This window comes from Aulonocara sp. 'chitande type north' Nkhata Bay, linkage group LG3, assembly GCF_057382095.1.
Source record: "Aulonocara sp. 'chitande type north' Nkhata Bay isolate Kocher_YH1m ecotype deep benthic linkage group LG3, A_spYH_male_GT1.1, whole genome shotgun sequence".
NCBI classification, from domain to species: Eukaryota; Metazoa; Chordata; class Actinopteri; order Cichliformes; family Cichlidae; genus Aulonocara; species Aulonocara sp. 'chitande type north' Nkhata Bay.
Window position 1 is genome coordinate 50,326,736 of NC_141346.1, and position 20,201 is coordinate 50,346,936.

Sequence of the window (20,201 nt, forward strand, 5' to 3'; positions counted from 1 at the left end):
GGCCTTGTCAAATTCGCACGATGGCTCTCAATTGCCCATTTTTCCTGCTTCTAACGCTTCAACTTTAAGGACAAAATGTTCACTTTTTTCCCTGATATATCCCATCCACTAACAGGTGCTACGATGAAGAGATAATCAGTGTTATTCACTTCACCTGTTAGTGGTCATAATGGTATGCCAGATCGGTGTGTACGAAATATGTTTTACACCCTTTGCTGCACCGTTCATGGAGCTCTTTGGAGAATTTTGATGCGGCATCAAACTGGCAGTGTACTCGACCTCTGGCTACACTTTACCTCTCGCTACCGCAGCTGCTCATCCAACAGACTGGCACAGCAGAAGGCCGCTTCTTGCACAAAAACAGATGTGTCCATCATCCTCATCAATTTCTGGCCATTAAGCGTAATTCTTTCAAATGTGAAAATAGGGAAACGTAAGAAGTCGAGACAAAGGCAGTAAAGAAGAAGGCCGGACCGACTTTAGAAATGGCGCACAATGGAAGGTTAAAATAAAAGCATGGACTGAAAAAGATTGTTTAGAAATGGAATTGAAGAGATGATGGAGGTACAGAGAGAGGGAGAGAAGAAAAAGAAAACAAAGAATGTGGATAGTTGAAGGTGAGAGGTGGCGAGCCCAGTGCCTCATTAAATAAAAACTCTCAAGAGTCAGAGTCAGGAAGCTGATGCTAGAGCTTCAATGGTGTTTTGAACAGAGAATCACAGATCAAAAGATAAAGTCTGTGTGACCTTTCAGACAACGTCCCCGGGGAGGCGAACGGAAAGACAAAGGCACCCACACACACATTCTCTGAGCTGGCTTCTTATCCTCTGTGGCGTCCTCAGGGCTGTGCTGTAGGCCTTCCATTGGGATATACAGCGCTACGTTGCCCACCAACTTGCACACACAATATCTGTTCAAAAATAACATACAAGACATTCCACATCACAGAGCCGCATCGAGGCTTTCACTGGATTACGCTTAGGCGTGACATAACGCAGATCATGCAGAAAAAAGGATTTCCTTTCAAAACACAGCAGATGCTGTAAAATCATATATCTCATCTCGAGAGAGAACTGCTCTCTGATGTTTGTGTACCTACAAAGTGCAAGAATGGGAACGGCAAGAAAAAGAGAGAGAGTGGCACTCATAGGTTCTCTGTGTCTATAAAGCTCATGGAAAACAGCTGTTGAGTCACTTGGAATGAAATGTATACCCTGCTCTTTGCACTGAGATTAAATACATTTCAATCTGCATCCCTAAGCAGGACAAGTGTGTGTGTGTTCAGTATATGCCGCTTGGGATCTGAAAAAGAGGTGTGCAAGGTGAGAAATAACTTCATGTAGGAAAAGGTATAAAGCGACCGGTCATAAATCAAGAGCAAGTAGGTGGTTGAAAGCAGAGGGGAACGGTGTAGGAGCTCATAATGGATAATGAGGGACTTTAAAGGCCAGCGTACTGGTGAGACAACAGCTTCACGGTTCACTTCAAATTTATCAGTTCTAACAGCAGGAACAGTCAGGCTCAGCATAGAGCAGGTAGCTGGCCATCATCAAAACACTCTTTCATACCCAGTGGCAGCAACATGCAGCCCTCCATTAGCCTTTAAACAGAGAAGATAAACAAGACAAGGACAGAAAACGATGGAGGAAAACAGTAAAATAATGAGCAGTTTCAGAGCACTGAAGGTTAAGTGTGCGCCAAAGAAACCTGCGTGCTATTCTTCAAACTTGTGACGCTGTTTTCGTCTCAAACCTGATCGTGCTGTATGCGAAACGATTTTAGCGTGCGCTTCAATGCGTATGCTTTCGTGGGTCAGCTGACCTTTTTAGGAACCTCAAATGAGGGGATGTAAGCAGCGTTTGAGGCTCAGCCCTGCTCAGAGCAAAAGTGCTTTGCATGATTGTTACCACTCACTCTGGCATGGGAGTGAAATCTGTATGCCCAGGAGCTATAATAAAACTTGTGTTCTCTACTTACATCCATATTTATGCTCTAACTCTCCTTTTCCACAGTCACGGAGAGTAAATTATTGTGACTTCATTGTTAGTCAATCTGGAAAGTTAAGAATACAGCTTTTAAAAAAAAATGTTTACCCCCACAGGCCAGACTTGACAGTCTAGGAATTTTAAATCCTTGAAATGCATTTGATTGTTGGTGTATTGACTGAAAATGATATTGCAAAATGAGAATTTGCAGGGGGCTGAGGGAATGAAAAGGATTTCTGTCAGGATTATCCAATCTTTGTCTGATTATCCAGGAAACATGGAGCGGTGTCAGGTAGAGGAGGTTGTAATTGGGGGGTGTGCAGTTTCAGTTTCTGTATGAACATGCATTTGTGCTTCGAGTGTGTGTTTTTTCTTTGAAAAGCAGTGGCATTTTTGCACACTGATTGAAATAATTAGCATGAGAATTGAACCATCACAAAGCAACAGTACGCTGTATGATTACTTCTGCGCGTGTTTGAATTCAAGTTGTCTGTTAGCGTTTACCTTTCGAGCTTTGCGAACAACACAGAGCGTTTCTTTGGCTGCGATGTAAAGAAAAAGTCTAAAAAGGCATTTCGCATGAGGCAGATCAACTGTTGGCTGTCAATGTGACACTTTGTCAGAGAGGATTTCACCATATCCATTATTGTGATGTTCTGTCTTCCTCTAGAGGAAATGTTTTGCACGAGTGAGCGGGTAATTTTTAGGTAGCTATAGTGAAACTGATTAAAAGTGACGTTGTTAAAGTTACAGTATGTTCACCACTAGGTGTCAGCAGATTGCATATTGCAGTGGACTGAGTTTTCTTATCTTTCCAGTTCAAGTGCATGCTTCCTAGCTATGGTTGCTGTAGGTCAAACACGTTTTAGTCAGCCAAAAGAGATCAAAAACAATCCATTTAGACTGCATAACGGATCCGCCTTCACGAATTTGCATATCTGTGCATACTGTCAGTCCACTGTTAACCTCAGCTGTCAATGCAAGTGTGAAGCATCAACCTTTTATTCACTCGGCAAGAGGCTGTAAAAGGATTCCACGAGTCAGTGAATCTCACTTGTGTTTTCAGGGTGTCCTGAACTTTTCTGTTGGCCCTGCTGTTAGTGTCGCTGTTAGCCTCTGCTAGCTACTGTTAGCTACTGTTAGCCGGTATTAGTAAAACTTTCTTTGAAGTGGATCTACAGTTCAGCTTTGATGCTTAGTTACTCATACAATATAAAAAAATGTAGTCTAACTGTTTATCAAAGGCAAAGTGTGACTTTAAGGATATTTGAGCCTAACATCAGCTGGCGTAATCTTAGCTTATAATCAGCTGTTGTTGTTTTTGTTTAGCCAGCTCTTGTCAGCTGTCTGGAAAATGGATGGCTGCTAGTCTAAACTGCTGACAATAAGCAACAATATATGAAATAAATAAACATGTTCGCACTTTTTCATGTGCTACAGCCCTGATTTGAGTTCAGGATATTAACCTTTATTCCACCTTTATTTACTCTGGAAGTATTTTTTTTTTATCTGATGCTGCTAACTGGCTAGGTCTCATGTGTATGTCTTGCTTTTCCCTTTTTGTTAGTTATGACCAGGCTGCTATTTTGGTGATAGCTATTGCTAAATTAAACAGTCTGTTGGCAGGGTGTAGCCTTTACTTGGATGCAGATGGGAGAGGTGGAGCTGGATGTTTTAGGGGGCAGCATCATGTCAGATGGGTGGCACACCTGTTGTGCATTGGCTAATCACTCTTTTGCCCTATTTCAGTAGCTCGTCGGAGGAGAAATGCATTACAAGTCAGTCTGCAGAAACCAGGTAAGAAGCCTTGAAAGTGAACTCAGAGCCGAGCTGAACAGCAGGGCATCTTCGTTAACATGCTGCATGTGTGTGCATAAAGAAAAAAGTGTGAGAACTGCACAACCTGTGTTGGCATTCAGTGCTGGAGAGCCCACAAGTGATTAAGTATCATGTCACATACAACTCCTTATTTCTTTCCTTTATCTCAAAGTCATTGCACTTTTGCACAATAAACAAAAGCGATGATGCACAGAACCAATATCTTCTCCTGCATGGTTGACACAATGATAAAAGAGAAATCTGATTATTCAGTTATAATAACTTTGCCATGCACGTGTAAACAGTAAAGTCAAATGGCAGTAATGTTTGCGTAGTTACACCCCAATACAAGTATCTCCCAGACATAGTAATGCATATCACAATTGGAGAAGGCAATTAACTTACTAGTGAACAATTTCCCCACTCTTATTTTTAACATTCAGTTGCTTCCAATTAACTAGACCGGCTGTGAGTGACTGTCTTACTTCTCTCAGTGTTAGGCTGACCAGGTTGCTATTGTGGTGATCCCCAAAGATCCTCTAATTCAGCAGTTGGATGGACTCCAACTTCTCCATCATGGCCTGCAGCCAGCGGCAGTAGTTCTTGTCCTGCTCTGAAAATGTGCTGCAAGCTTCAAGCACTCTTAAAAACAAACTACAGCAGGTAGAGAACTGGTTCAAGTGTCGCTACATCAAACTCACTGAGACTGTAGTGCAGAACAATAACTACCATCACAAAATAAGGGTAAAGTTAGAGTCTATTCACAGTGACGAATTTACTCGAGAGACAGCTGTTATGTATTGGCACAAACTGTATATTGTAATATTTATTAGTCTGTTTTGTCAAGAATAATCAGACCGAGAGGAGTTGACCCAAAGTGCATTAGAGTTGATTCCAGCGTATTAACATCTTACATTACAAAATTAGTTGTCTTTCACCGTTCTCAAAGCAATTTTCATTCACTACCTGAGGGTGTGTTGACTTCTTTTGTAGGCACAGAGTTTGGTTTAAGTTGTTGCTTATAAGCAGAATTTGTGAGCTCTTCTGGTCGAAACATCAAACGCACCGGTAGAACAAAGCAGTGGTTCTTTTAGAAGTCTGTCTATGTCTACATGTATTTTCTCACTCTTGTCTCATCTTCTTATCACCAGCAAAGCTTTGAAGACTAATATCACTTCCCCTTTATCATTTTAAGTCAAAATTACAATTACAGTGAAATTACAATGCAAAGCAGTGCGGTGTAGTTTTTCTTTATGCATTATGTATTCACTCCGGGCCATTAGAAGCAGCAAGTTACAATAGCTTTGGAATACAACAATGAAGTATGAGCTATATATAGTCCAAAAATGCTCCCTGTCAAATTTTGACAGCCATCAGCTGCCAGTTTGTCCCATTTCAGCCCCAGCCCATCCAAGGAATCGGCCTCCGTGATTGAACCACTTCCTGTTGTAATACTTTTCATTCAGAGCATTACTGCCAGCTCCTGCATCATCTCAAACTTGTCCTACATATACAGATGAGTGACTGGGGTGTCATGGTCATCACAGGTGTCGTCGAGAGCTAAAGAGAAAAAGCCAAAATTCTCCGCTTTACTTTTTAACTGAAACTCCAGATTTACTACAATGTGCTCGGTCCATCTTGTTACTGAGGGGTGCATTCTCAAATAATTTTTCTCAGTTCATATTAGCACAACAGAGGCTACCAGACACTCTTTGATAAACTCCCCATCAGAGAATAGCTTCCCGTTCTTTGTGATTTTATGGGAAGTTGCAAAGCTGGTCTTGACTGCTCCGTCCTTGGATGTGCAAAGCTCGGTAAATAAAAAAAGTCCTTGTTTCTTTTGGAGCTTTGCTAGCAAACATTCAGATATCCATTCCTGCTCTGCGTCAGTCAAGTGCTTGTATTTCTCCATGTGCTCAGTCTCGTAATAGTGATTCAAATTGTAAAGACAGCAAACTAAGAACACAGCTTTACCTTGAACTTGAGTAAATAAATAGCAAGACGCCCGTGTCTTGCGATCTAACGTTGGTTATAAACTTCAGATGCAAAACATTTACAGTGAACTTGATTTCACACAAAATCAGAAAGAACAGTAAGCCAGCAAGGAAGCTGAAAGAGGGCAAACTGCATGATGTCAGGGACAAAAGAAGGACCTGATGTGGCCTGTTGGCTGTACAAAGCCCGGATCTGCCTCAAATAAAAATGAAAAATCTGCACTTTGAGAATACAATTGTAGTTTGGTTTCAAATCCTCTGTGGTCGTGTATAAAGGAAAAAAGCATTATGCTGATCTCCAAATACTGGATCTATTCCGAGCTGTCTAGATTTTCTGAATCGTTAAATAGCCATATGATTATTTCACATAAACCATATGACTAAATTCTCAGTGCTTTGCAATTATAGACTGAAAAAGCAGATTCTGAAGTAACTGAACCATCTGCCCACAAAGCCTTTCAACGAAGCATCTTGAAAGATTCAGTCTATCCAATACAAAAACTTTTTTTGTTGTACTTGTGCTGTTTCCAATTAATTGCAGGCTTTAAGTGGCCTACAAATTTTCTTCTTTCATTTTACACAGCTGCCAACCTTTTGTAGATCTGCCGCCTCGTGTCATTTGACAGCCAACCGTCTCCCCCTCTTCCCCTGAGGAGCCCACCTGCGTGGCCGTTGAGGTGTGAGGTGAGCCGTCCTTGATGCTCCTTTCCCAGTCGGTGCTTGGGGCAACCCGGGGGCTATCCAAACAGGTCGTCTTGCTCAGCTCTGGGTGGGGTCACCCTGCACTGTGCCAAATTGCACAGCGGCGTCAAACATCTCCTCTGTGATTACTGTCTCTGACACATGGCCATAGTAGGCCAGCTGCTCTGCCACCTGCCCATGTAAAAGAGTGAAGCAGAGGAGGAATGAATCAGAGCACTGGTGGAGAGAGGCAGCAATATAAAAGAGAACACAAGGGTACAAAAAAAGGAGGGGGCCGGGCAAGACAGAAAGGACAGGGGATGAGATCTGAATGAGAAATTTGAAATAAGAAAAAAAAAAGAGGAAAAGAAATGGAAATGAGTGCTGAGAGAAAGTAAAAGAAAAATGAAAGCGTGACGTGGAATGATGGGGAAAGACAAAGAGAGGGACCAGAATGGGGATGCAGAATTTCCAAAAAGGAGCAATACATCCAGAGACACCCTGAAATACATAATTAAATTGTGGCATTCAGTGATTTTCTTTTGTGATCTCTCAAAAGCAGGAAACCACTGCGGCCATGAAATTGGAGACATTTTTATTAATTCCTGTGGGTCTCTTTAGATGCAGCTCACTTGGTATTCAGGGACATCATTACTAAAATCTACAAAAGCTCTTATCAGTTATAATACCGCATAGCACTCTGACTGTGTGCGTGAGGGTGTGCGTGCGTCTTTGACGAGGCTTGGCAGCAATCTCGGCTTCACATCTTTTGGCTTCTGAGGAGAATGGGCAGTCCAGCTTTTCTACAGTGTTTTTGACATTTCCATTAGTCAGGATAAAAGCTAAACAGGTATCAGACAAGCTGGACAAGGCTGCATAAAGAGCCGGAACAAAGGTGTTGGAACACCTTTCTCTGATGGGGCCACGTAGATACATGAATACCAAACTAACTACACAATGCCAATTTTTTAAGGCATCATTTAGTCACTGTTTTCTCTATGAAAGTGTGTTTAGCTGCTTGAACCTACTCCCAGGAATTAAGCTGCTCCTCCTGGGATTTTCAATGTCAGAACATTCATTATAGGGCTCAATGGGGCACAACTCTTTCATTAAGAGCTCCATAACACATCTCACAGGGCTTGAGTCGTTATCTGTTGTTTCCATACTCCGCTGCAGCCACATTTGGATAGGAGGGGGATGGGAGGTCAGTGAAAGCTGTGAGGGCAAAGAGGTTCTTCCAGTTGCTGTTTTGTTATGGCGACCTCCTCTCTGAAGTCACAGAAACGGTTCGGCAGAGAACAAAAGCAGCTAAGTTATGCCATTTCTGCAAGAAACTGAGGTGGGATTGTTTCTACTGGTGGATTTGAGCTCTAGCTTGCTTCTAGCACAGATAAAAAGTTGGAGGCAAAGATGTTGGGTAAGAAAGCTGAAGAGAGACAGCTCATAAACACTGGGCAGCCACTTTAATAGGCCACAAGAGTGCTGTACCTGAGATAGAAGCTAATCTGCTACCACTGGGAATTGATCCAAGTGGTCGTAATCATCTCTGTCATACAAGCTTTTCCACAGTTCAGGGACATTTAACCTGTTATAGTAAAGCTGTCCCTCTGCAATATGGAATGATTTGGTACACGGGAAAATGTTTACAGTACAAAAACTAAATCATGAAAGTGCATGATATACTTGAACTCACGACAGTATGTAAGTGAGAGGTGAGCATGTGGTAATACTGCCACTGGGCCACTAAGGCTACGGTCACACACACGGCCCTCAAAGCGTCCCGCATGCGCAAAAGAAGGCGTCACACGCAACCCGCTCTGTTTATGGAAGTAAAAATAGTGGCTACAGAGCTAGTAGGTGTTGTTGCAGCAGTCTATCAATTTCTGCACAGTTGTAACCGACAGGATTTTGACAAATTAGTTAGAGAAAGAAGGACACTGAGAAAAAAGAGAGCCCGTGCTTTAACAATGGCCGCCATGCTTTCTTGTTTGTCTTCTCCGGCACTGATAATCCGGTCGTTAAGTGATGACATGACGAATCCTGCATCCGGGCCTAAAGTAGTCTGCGTTTAATATGGCTTTTGTGTTGTTAACATGTTTAATGTTTTGTATTTTCTTCTATTTAATCTCAAAAAGCTCCTAAAACAGTCAGTGATCACTGTTGACCTTCCTCGGCTTTTATTACCGCTAATCATTTATTTAAGCTCAGTTTTTAAAACCTTAGGATGTAACTACAGCCCAGCCCATGCAGCAGTATATGAATGACTAACCTCGTATTGTGGATGGATTATCTCAGTTGTTCTCCTGGCTGAAGTGTGGTCCTTTTACAGCATCCTGCCATGCGATTACATTTGTTCCTGACCACCGAGAACACTCACATTAACTTTTATCCAGTGGAAAAAAAGTTAGCTTGTTTATATTATGCTAACATAGCTGTGTCGCTAGCGGTCACGTAGCACATCATTATATACCAGCTAGCCAAACTTCAGTAACCCTACAAACGTCACTGCTGTTTAGCTTTCTGTCTTCATTTATGTTGGAAGTGATAACAGAGCTGTACGTTTTAATTTGTTTCCAAAACCCTGCAGTCAGGACATGCTATATTGTATTTAGATAGAAGCTAGCGAGCTAACTTCCTGCTAACTTCTAACTCCGTTAAATGTCATAAATTCCGTTTTCATGGATGCCTGGATGTTATACTCAACTGTTACACCTGGTAGAGCAGAACGCTGATCATTTTATTAAAGATGAAAGACTTTAGACAGGTTTTCAACTCTCAGTAATGCCATAGTGATTGTTTGATATATGGACCTGCAGCGGAGTTTAGGCCCAGACACGGCTAGTGACGTCAGACTTAACAACCGGATTGGCATCTGTGTGGTGTCAGTGACGTAAAAGACAGATTTAATGCGACATGACCATTCAAACAGCAGTCGCTTTCTAAAACATCAGGTATGTATCGGATTCAGTACCACATACGAAAGTGACCCAGGTCAGATTTGAAAATATCGGATTTGTGCTGTTCGCACTGTCATACCATGATTGGATATGGGTTGCATAGGGTCAAAAAAGTCGGATTTGATGTGCTTTAGCCTGCAGTGTGAACGTAGCCTAAGAGTGAGAGACAACTGGCTCTCCAGTCAAAGTCAATGGGACTTTATCATTTCACTATTTCAGAAACTGTACAAATTTAGAAAATCTGAATGCACGATGGAGCTGAGTGAACGAGTGAGAGAAAGCTGCTTATTCAGTTTATGATGATGTCAACACGTAAGGGCAAACACCGCAGTCAAACGGCAAAAAAAGATTTGCACAATTACACCCAAAGACACGCATCCCCCAATTATAACGATGTATATCATAATTGGAGAAGGTTGCATTCTAGCTCCGTGAAGCCCCACACCCCTGTTCCCACCTGGCCTCCATTTTTCACCAGCAATTTCAGCACAGAAGCAGGTGGCGCCTAAGCTAGCTGCAATATTATCCAAATGATATCACTATGCAAATTACACAGGGAGCTGTCTTGTCCAATAATGCTAACAGGCAGGTACAGCAAAATGTGCGTGTGCCATTGTGTGACTGTAGGTATGTGTGTGTGATCACTGTCCATGCTTAGCAGCTGTTCTTTTCAAGGGTAAGGTGCATGAACACACACAAACGCATAAACACTGCAGAGAAGGGATTATGGGTCACCGCATGTAAATGCCAGCAGAGTGTTCCCAGGCAGAGAGTCATAATTAATTCTGTTAATTCAACTGATGAGAGAACAGTGACTGTGCAGGTTCACTGAGCACATGCCTGCAATCTCAACCTGGCCACCATATTCTCAGAATCTGGCATTTTCTTCTCTGCCGCTTTCTCTTCACTGAAATTGCTTGCATAATTTATGCTAGGTCAAAAAAATGAAGGACCAACGCTGAAAAGGGACAAATATGAGTGAAATTAGGAAAATTAGAAGATGTCAGAGTGTTTTCTTAACTCTGTAAAGCCCGAACCATCAAATAATTTTCTTTTAAAATTTTTAATATTTTTTTTAACCTTACCTTACCAAAAAAAGAATAAAAATAATAATAAAATAAATTTGCATATTTAACTTTAAATTTGTATCTTTTTGCTTAATCTGGCATTTCTGTGCAAGTTGTTGCTTAAAAAATGTATTGTGCAATTTATTCTGGTTTTTCAGGAAAGAAAATCACACTGAGGATGTGGAGTCAAACACTCACATAGTCTCATGTGTCAAGTATGATACAGTTAAACTAGTCTTCTTGCATGGAGCACATTTAGACCAAACACCGAATTATCTTGACCATGTCTATTATTAACCTACACTTATATATAGCCTAAATAGGAACGGAGCTAGTCCCGTCAGTTTTGTGGTGGCTAATTGTTCACAGACAGCGTGATGAAGAACTAACAAGCTTTTCTTAAGTTGACCAAGGTCTTAAAGGTCAACTTAATGATTCATTGCTAGAAAACTGAAATCCTTGTAATTTAGAAACTATGCTTCTTACAAGTGGTGTGTATTGTCAGCATGTAAAAAATTATCATGTTACATTTGACCTCTGATTTCACTTTTATGTTGTACATCTGCCTAAAATGTGTTACATTATTAAATAATTAATCCATTTAAAAAAAAAAAAAAAGAATAATTCTACTCAAAAATTATATTTAAAAGTATAAAATGGATTTCAAACAGGGCAAATAAGAAAAGCCTGTACATTGCATATGTTTCCATTGCACTACAAACTTCCTAAAGTGCATTTAAAAGGTGGAAAAAACAGAATGACTTTACAGAAAATACAATACTATTCCCTCCCTATTTGCGCACTTCTTGTGTTAAATATTAGTGAGGGTTGTCAGAGCATAGGTCGGGGTCGGCACTCGGGCTAGGTATCAGTGTTGGTCAAATTACTTGAAAAAAGTAATTAGTAACTAATTAATGATTACTTCCTGAAAAAAGTAATCCCATTACTTTACTGATTACTTATTTTCAAAAGTAATTCGTTACTTAGTTACTTTTCAAAACAGGATTTACACCCTAAATAAGTAATAAAGCAATAGATCTTTCAGCCCAATTCTACTGTTTCTGCATAATCCATCATATAAAATGTAATAAAATGAAAAAAATCTCTTTTTAAAACTGGTTTTATCAGTTTTAATCTTTTAACTTTATGCATCAAGCAAACATTAAATTATATACAGCATTCTCTGACTGGAAGAAATTTGTTTAACTTTTAAACCTATTCTCTACACTTTCTAGCACATAAAATATAATAGTTTTTTGTGTTTGCACTCACTCTTTCAAATAGATGCAAGTAAAACACAGCAGAAAATAAATAAAATCAAAGACTCAGCGGTCCTGTTGCTCTATTTTCACCTGTATAGCAGGAGTGGGGCAGGCGGAGGTTTACCCTGGTGCAGGTGTGTCGCGGTGGTCAATGGAAGGATACGGCAGTTTCTCTGTGAATTTCACTTTCCAGCGGCAGCGTATTTGGTGCTTGCTCGGAAGTTCAGGAGTTTTTTCGATGGAAAAAGAAGTTTTCTTCCCACGCAGTGAACAGCGGACGCTAATGTTTTTGTCACTTTTTACAGAATCAAACTCAAAGTAAGGTCAGTACTTCCACGCTTTAAACGCTGCACGCTCATACTCTGTCGCACTTGTTATATGATCCATTTTTGATCTGCACACAGCTGTTGCCACGAACGTCGCACTCGCTTACGTCACTGTCATGAGACACTCTCGCAAAAAAATCGCGATTAGTTAGTAACGTAGTAACATAGAGTTCTTACGTGAAAGTAACAGTAATGTAATTACCTAATAGTAATCCCTTACTTTACTCGTTACTTGAAAAAAGTAATCGGATTACAGTAACACATTACTTGTAACACGTTACTGCCCATCTCTGCTAGGTATAATACTTGTGGAAATTTTCTATATTAATATTTAAATGTTGTTTTTTATCATTTGCAGTCATGCTAAGGTGATGCCTGTAGCTGGATTTACGACCACTGCATAAGGGGATTAGTGCAATCTTTCACGAATTGGTTACACTTTTTTGCCTGTTTTCCCTTCATCTCCAAAAACAAACAAAATAAGAAAGAAAAAAAAACAGAAGTATATACTGTGCACACTGTCTTGACCCAATGACCTGCCTGGTATACTGAAATCAGGACAAAGCTACAATAAATCTAATAATAGTAATGATATATACTTTATTGATCCCTGTGGGGAAATTACTTGCTTTTCTCTGCATTTGACCCATTCACTCAGTGAAGCAGTGGGCAGCCACTAAGCAGGCGCCCGGGGAGCAGTGTGTAGGGACGGGACTTTGCTCAAGGGTACCTATTCAGTGGATTCGAAACCCCGACCTTGGGGCGACCACTCTAACTACTGAGCTATCCCTGCCCTAAAACAGGGGGCACCTGGATTTGAACCAGGGACCTCTTGATCTGCAGTCAAATGCTCTACCACTGAGCTATACCCCACAATCCCTATTTATTATTCTATATTGAGATTGAACACATGTTAGATTGCATTTGTATTACTGACAGGTTGGGTGATGATGTGGAAGCAGAAGATATTGTATATACTGCATACAATATTACAATATTGCATATATGTAGTGCATCAGAGGAAGGAAAAAAAAAGGGAAAGAACAGCAATCGCTTTTACATACTGGAAAAAAGTTTGGTTGAACACTGGTATTGTCTCTATTCAAAAATCGCCTTTAGCTTTAATAGAAAACATAAAGCAAACATCTGCCGGCTCACAAAATCTGATTTCCACTCACTAGTTATGAAGCACCGCTGAGGCAGCGAGTCTGCTCGACGCAGCAGGTAAGTCCTGGAAGTGTGCTATTTCTGGCTTTGGATGACAGCTGTTCATGTTCACAAACACTGGCTGGATTGAGGTAGAGCACATACGGTATGTCGTGATTTGAGCGATATCCCAGTCTAATGTTCATCTGCAATCTGAATAATGTTGTTCTAATCCTGCAGAGAGAGTCACTGTGGGTGGCTGGGAAGCCATGACCATCAATTCTTCACCGCTGACAAGGTTTCCATTTCCAGGTTGATGGCTTTACCAACCCAGTGTGAACATTCTGCACTTTCAATTTGTCTGAGGTTTACAGCATGTGAGTGGAAACGCACACACTGAATATGCAATGACAGATGCAGCGAAAAGATTACAGTCGCGCTGTCAAAACAGTCACAGCAGTCCGAACTTTTCAAAACTGAGCTGTGAGCTACTTTTGTACAAATGAACATTTTGACTCATGAAATATGAACTGTAAGAAATGCATTTCTTCCCAACATTATCACAGAGTTCCATATTTATGCATTTTTTATGAGTGATCCTTGTTTAAAGATTTGCTGGGGAACGCATCAGAAGCAAATTATTGGTGACAGCAGTCATGCTGTTAAGTCCTTGAGCACCTGAAACGACTAAATAAAAATAGATAAATAAATAAAAACAAATAAATCACTCGGAAAATATACAATTAAATGCACCAAAATTAATAGTACATGTAAATTTACATGAAGACTAAATCGTTCATAAGATGTGACAAATTCTTGCATTTGTTCAAATTTGCTTCAGTATTCTTTAACCCTTTCATTTTTAATTGTGCTAATAGACCACTCTGCATTGAATCATACTTGTTATTAATCTCTGTCTCTCTTCCACAGCATGTCTTCTATCCTGTCTTCCTTCTCTCACCCCAACCGGTCGCAGCAGGTGGCCCCGCCCCTCCCTGATCCTGGTTCTTCCTGTTAAAAGGGAGTTTTTCCTTCCCACTGTCGCCAAAGTGCTTGTTTATAGGGGATCATATGATTGTTGGGTTTTTCTCTAGGTATTATTGTAGGGTCTACCTTACAATATAAAGAGCCTTGAGGTGACTGTTGTTGTGGTTTGGTGCTATATAAATAAAATTGATTTGAACTGAAGTCTCCTATCCATATATTTATTAATTTTGCGTTTCTCTTTGATTGTGTATTCAGAGTTTGTCTGAAAGTGTAGCTGAAATGATTGTATGGTATTATAATAGCTTTTATAGTTTTATCAAGCTCTTTCTGAGTATGCATGCACCTGATCTCGCGACAAACTTCCAGCTCCCATCTTCCCTACAAACCCCTAATTCTGGGATTGACAGCTAAGGCCTGTGGGAAGTGCGATGAATAATTTGTAGGCAAAAAGAGCTGCAGGCGGGTGGAAAATTCTTAGCCAAAAGTAACAAAATGGTGGAGTCAACAGCTTCATGAACTATTTATCTTTCTGGAACCGATATGTCCTTCTTCAGTCTCTTTCTGTACTCCTCCACTCCATCCACCTTACTTGTCAAAGCCTGCAGCAGTCCAGGCTTTATTGAAACTTTGATTCAGTTTCCCAAGTTGTCACTTTCTAAGGACTGTGTGCAATAAAGTAGACAGGTTATTGGGGAGAAGAACAGAGAAGGGGACTAATGAAAAAAGAAGCTTTTACTGGAAAGAAAAAAGCAAAGAAACTGCACACCCCAGTGTGATCTGAGGTTGGAAGAAACACAAGAGCTGACAATGATCAATAACATTAATATTGGCTGCCGCAGACAGCCTGCTTCGGGCAGATTAACTATCTCCTGGTGAGAAAGACAACAGACAACAGTGACAGAGTAAAGCTATTGTTTTATATTTTGCCTTGAAAATACTTTTATGGGCTTGTGATTTGAAAGGGGGATCCCACCTTTCAATATTTAAACTTGACATATTTTTATATGAAACCATCTAGTTCAAACAGTTCACATATTGACACACAGAAAAGCTCGACTTGACTTACAGCTTCCTCTTGGAATACTGCAGGGAGAGTGCAATGACTATTCTGGCTAGCTTAGCCCCATTGGTCAGTAAAACTCCAACCTGCCTGTCAGGGCATATTACTGTGTATTACCCCCATAGGCACAGGTGTAAAAATCAAGCTCCAAGCCATGCAGCCTGTCTTCACAAACATTTGAGAAAGGATGGGTTGTTCTATAGAGCTCTCTGACTTCAAATGTAGGCAGTTCATGTCATTTTTCCCTCCTGGATATTCCACAATCAACTGTAAGTGGTAATTTTGGAAAGTGAAAGTGTTTAGCAACCACAAGGTTCAAGGTTCTTTATTCGTCACATGCATAGTTATACAAGTATAGCACACAGTGAAATGTAGCCTGACACGCTCCTCGACATGTGCAAAAATTGGGGGGGGGTGTAGAGGAAGAACATATATATATATATATATATATATATATATATATATATATATATATATATACAGTATATACATTGGGTGAATGTGTAGTAGTAGCAGCAAGCAGGTGAATTCTGTACATTAATATGAATAGACATCTGACTATTTTACAGGATAGACAATATAAACATATTTAAAATTAAAGGAATTGAAATGTACATTGTGCCTTGGTTTAGTGTCTGGAAGAGTCCTGTCTCAGTCAATTATAGATGATGTGAGAGGGCGGGTGTGTGTGTTTAGGGCACGGATGGCTTGGGGATAGAAGCTCCTCTTGAGTCTCTCTGTCCTTGCCCGGAAGATGCGGAACCTTCTACCAGATTGCAGAAGTTGGAACAGTTTGTTGCCAGGATGGGACGGGTCCTTCAGTATCTGCGCTGCTCTAGTTCGGCATCTCCTGGTGTAGGTGTCCTGAAGCGGGGGGAGAGCAATCCTGCAGCAGCGTTCTGCTGTACGGATCACTCTCTGGAGAGCTTTTTGGTCCTTCACACAGCTGTTCCCGAACCACGATGTCATGTTCTGTGTGAGGATGCTCTCCACAGCGCCTGTATAGAAAATCCTGAGGATCTTTGGAGAGACCCTGAACTTCCTCAGTTGTCGTAGGTGATACAGGCGCTGCCTAGCCTTTTTGGTCTGGACCTGAATGTGGGCAGCCCATGTCAGGTCTGAGGAGATGTGGACACCAAGATACTTGAAGGACTGCACCCTCTCCACTGGAGCTCCATTGATGATAATGGGCTTGTAGTCTCTGTGCTGACCCCTTCTGAAGTGCACCACCAGCTCCTTGGTCTTGCTGACGTTCAGCTGGAGGTGGTTGTCCTGGCACCACGATGCCAGATTCTTCACTTCATCCATGTAGGCCGCCTCATCGTTGTTGGAGATGGCACCCAACACCACTGTGTTCACAATGGTGTTGGAGCCATGGGTGGCCACACAGTCTGAAGTGTAGAGGGAGTAGAGCAGTGGCGAGAGGACACATCCCTGAGGTGCTCCTGTGTTGATGGTGATGCTGTTGGAGAAGCACCTGCCCACCCTCACCACCTGAGTTCTGCCAGTGAGGAAGTCCAACACCCATGCACACAGACGGCTGTTAAGTCCCAGATCCCTGAGCTTCGTGAACAGTCTGCAGGGCACTATTGTGTTAAACGCTGAACTGTAATCAACAAACAGCATTCGCACATAGTTACCCTGTTTCTTGTCCACATGGCTGAGAGTGGTGTGTAGGACGTGGGCGATGGCATCCTCTGTGGATCTGTTGGCGAACTGCAGCTCACAACAGCTCAGCTCAGACCGCCTAAAGTCACAGAGGTTTGCAGAGAGATGAGTCAATGACTAAAGACTTCCAAACCTCTTCTTGAGTTAAAATCAGCACAATAAGTGTTTACAGGGAGCTTCCCTCCATGGGTTTCTTGTCAGATCTACTTGTCTGTCTGTGTCAAGCTAATCATTTTGACCTGGAATCCTTCCCTGTAAAACAGACTCCATCAGCTCACCTGCCTACTCACGCTCTGTGTATCTGATATTCCTTTGCTGGTGTTGTTCATGGATCATCATAATTAGTGTTTGCATTGGAGTACATTGGGTGGGTCGGGCTTTTGAATGAGATCAGAGACAGTTTTAGAGTCTTACATGTCTTGCTCCTACAGTTTAGTTTTGGGTATAGAGTATAGCCAAAGTTAGTCAGAGCAGAGAAACCTCTGACCCATGTTGTAAGGGACAGGGTTAGGGTTATGACCTCGGTTGGGTTTACAGCTAGGGTTATAGTTATGTCAGATTTACACAGACAGCTAGTTTCACTGTATGAATCCATTAATTGCCTGTTTGTACCCAAAGGAGCCGCTTAATAGCAGGCTGCACTGACCATGTTGGATCACTTGAGAGCTTAAAAGCTAAGCTGGGTAGGGCCTGGTTAGTACTTGGATGAGAGACCCCATCTGATTGTCAACTGTCTTTTTTATATATATATATATAAAGAAAGTCATACATGTCTTGTTTTTAAAGTTCAGAGTTGGCATCAGTGTTAACTCTTTATTCACAGCAGTGGATCCTCTGACCCATGAGGTTACAGCTAGGGTTAAAGTTGGAGCACATTGGGAGGGTTGAGTTTCTGAGTGAGAGCAGAGATGGCCCAGTGTACCATTTGAGTCAATAAAATGCCAGTCTTTGCTCGACAGAGCAGCTTATGGCCAGATTACCCTGACCACCAAGTAAAGCAGGGTAAGCTCTGGTCATTTTGGATGCGAAAATTGAAATAACAAGCTCCTTTTGTTTTTTTTCTGAAAGCCACACATAACTTGTTCTTAAAGTTCAGTGCTAGTTTAGAGTTAATTCTTTAATCAGAGCAGAGAAACCTCTAACCTGTGGGGTTAGGGCTAAGAAAGCTAATGAAATTTTGAAAGCAACCTTCAGTCCAACCCAGTGCAAGAAACGTGTAAAAAAGTAAACTTTTATTAAAACTGATACACAATCACTTATTCCATCAGTTCCCTTTAAATCCCCATGTGAATAATCTATAAATGGTGTGAAGTTGACCACCTGTGTGTCTTTTCAGAATGTCAGAAAGCCATCCTTCCAGCTCACCACATAAACCTCTCTTTCCATGTACAACATGCCTGCCTCTTACTGATGACCCATCTCAAGCTTTTAACAAGAGCGAGGCGATACACTGAGAAAGTTGACCCACAGTTATAAAGAGTCACTTCTATAATTTTCTCTAAAGGGTAAGTACTGCACCATAACTGGCATGGCTCTACTGTGAGTGCTCTTTTGCTCTAAACGCTCTCTTCTCTGCCACTTGGACTGTCCGACGGTTGAACCCATCGCTTAGGCCAGCGGAGGAGACAGGAAGTTCGTGTCGCTCTAGCACATTATATTTTATTTAACAACGGGCGATTAAACATTAAATGTTCTCAAAACCTTTTTCTGTCACGTGACGGTGAAATGGTTGAAAGGAGACTACCATCGGCAATGGTGTCAAGCTATCAAGTAGTGCTCATGAAGCAGTTCACCTTGACTTCCTGTCCAAAATATTGCTGCTCTGTATTGCCAGAGTGGTCCCAGAGACACTACTCTGAGCCAACTGAACATTTCTTTCAGGTGCTTTTAACTTGAACTAGTTATCATGGACTGTTGCTTTAAAACACTGGAAATTTTTTTGTGAAATAATTGGGCACTTGAAAAATAAAACGAGTCAGAAATGGGACACAGAATTAATTCAGACAGGCAATAACTCCATCTTGCCAGCCCTCACCAGGTGATGGTTTTGATAGCACACTTCTACATATCCATTTGGCCACTGTGTATGAGCATATATGCTATTTGAGCTGATTATACCTGCCCACTTGCACCTTTACAAGTCACTGCAGCCCACCTTCACCTGAGCTCCTTCTTCTATCCCATGTGTGAATTAATCAGTGTCACATGTTGTACAATATATTGTCACTGATGCTGGATCACTTCTGTGCTCGGGGTCTTTATGCCTCCCACTTTCCATGTCCCTGCCTACTGCATTTCACACACAGGAGTGTGTCAAAATAGAGCCATACCACCAAATTTACATTAAATGAGATGTAAATATCAGGTCCTAACTACACTAAATAAATGGAAAATCCTAAAACATCTTTATAAAGGGAGGATAAATATTATTAGTTGGCAGAACTCCCTTCAAATCACGAATTACTACATTGATTTATGCTAAGTTGAATGCTACAGCTCCACATCATTGAGTTACGGCTTTCTTACCCTTTTCTTTAAAAATCTGATTATGTCTGGCTACCTGTGAGCAGATGTGGAACATGCATGCGGTTGTAGGTGCTCCGAATGAAATGTGAAGGTGAGCCAGCAGGGAGCCGGTGTTAGAATAAGCAGGATTGATGAGCTCACAGCAGACGACCACTGATCCATCATCGGCTTGTCTGAATCGAGTCCACGGGTTATTCAGTATGAAGTATACCCGCTATATAGTGCCCTTTAGAAATCTGTGCTGCACAGACGGCCACTGCAGAGAGGATATTGTTATAGGTGCACGGCTTCACAGGAACAGTACACATGCACGCCGTGCACTGTTGCCGAGCAGACCTGTACAGGTGGCTAATTTAGGAACAAGGATGGACTAGCACAGTGGTCCTGGGAGGGATTTTGTTGAATGCTGTGAATCAGACAGTCCAGCTGTGTGCCTCTAGACCACTGCAACAAGACAGATGCATCTCACATTTACATTTTCGGTGTTTGACGCTAGGCTTTTAACACATCTGGGATAAAACCATCACACATCAAGTATTTTGTTTGTGCAGACAGATGGGCGGCCGGTGCAACGAAAAAGTCTCCTAAAATGTTCGGGTGCTTTAAATAAAACACTTCAAACACAGAAGACACCAAAACCCGAACGCTGTTTTAAGAGGAACGGCAAGCAGGGACCTTCGTTTTCTTTTATTCAACCATAGATTTGATTTCTCAATTATTTATC

The 20,201-nt window shown here is 41.4% G+C and overlaps 1 non-coding gene across 1 annotated transcript; it reads right to left on the reverse strand.

Moving 5' to 3' along the window:
• Positions 1–12,891: 12,891 nt before the first annotated feature.
• Positions 12,892–12,963, reverse strand: trnac-gca (transfer RNA cysteine (anticodon GCA)). The gene has a single exon. It is a non-coding gene; the product is annotated as a tRNA-Cys (tRNA).
• Between the last annotated feature and the right edge of the window lie 7,238 nt (positions 12,964–20,201).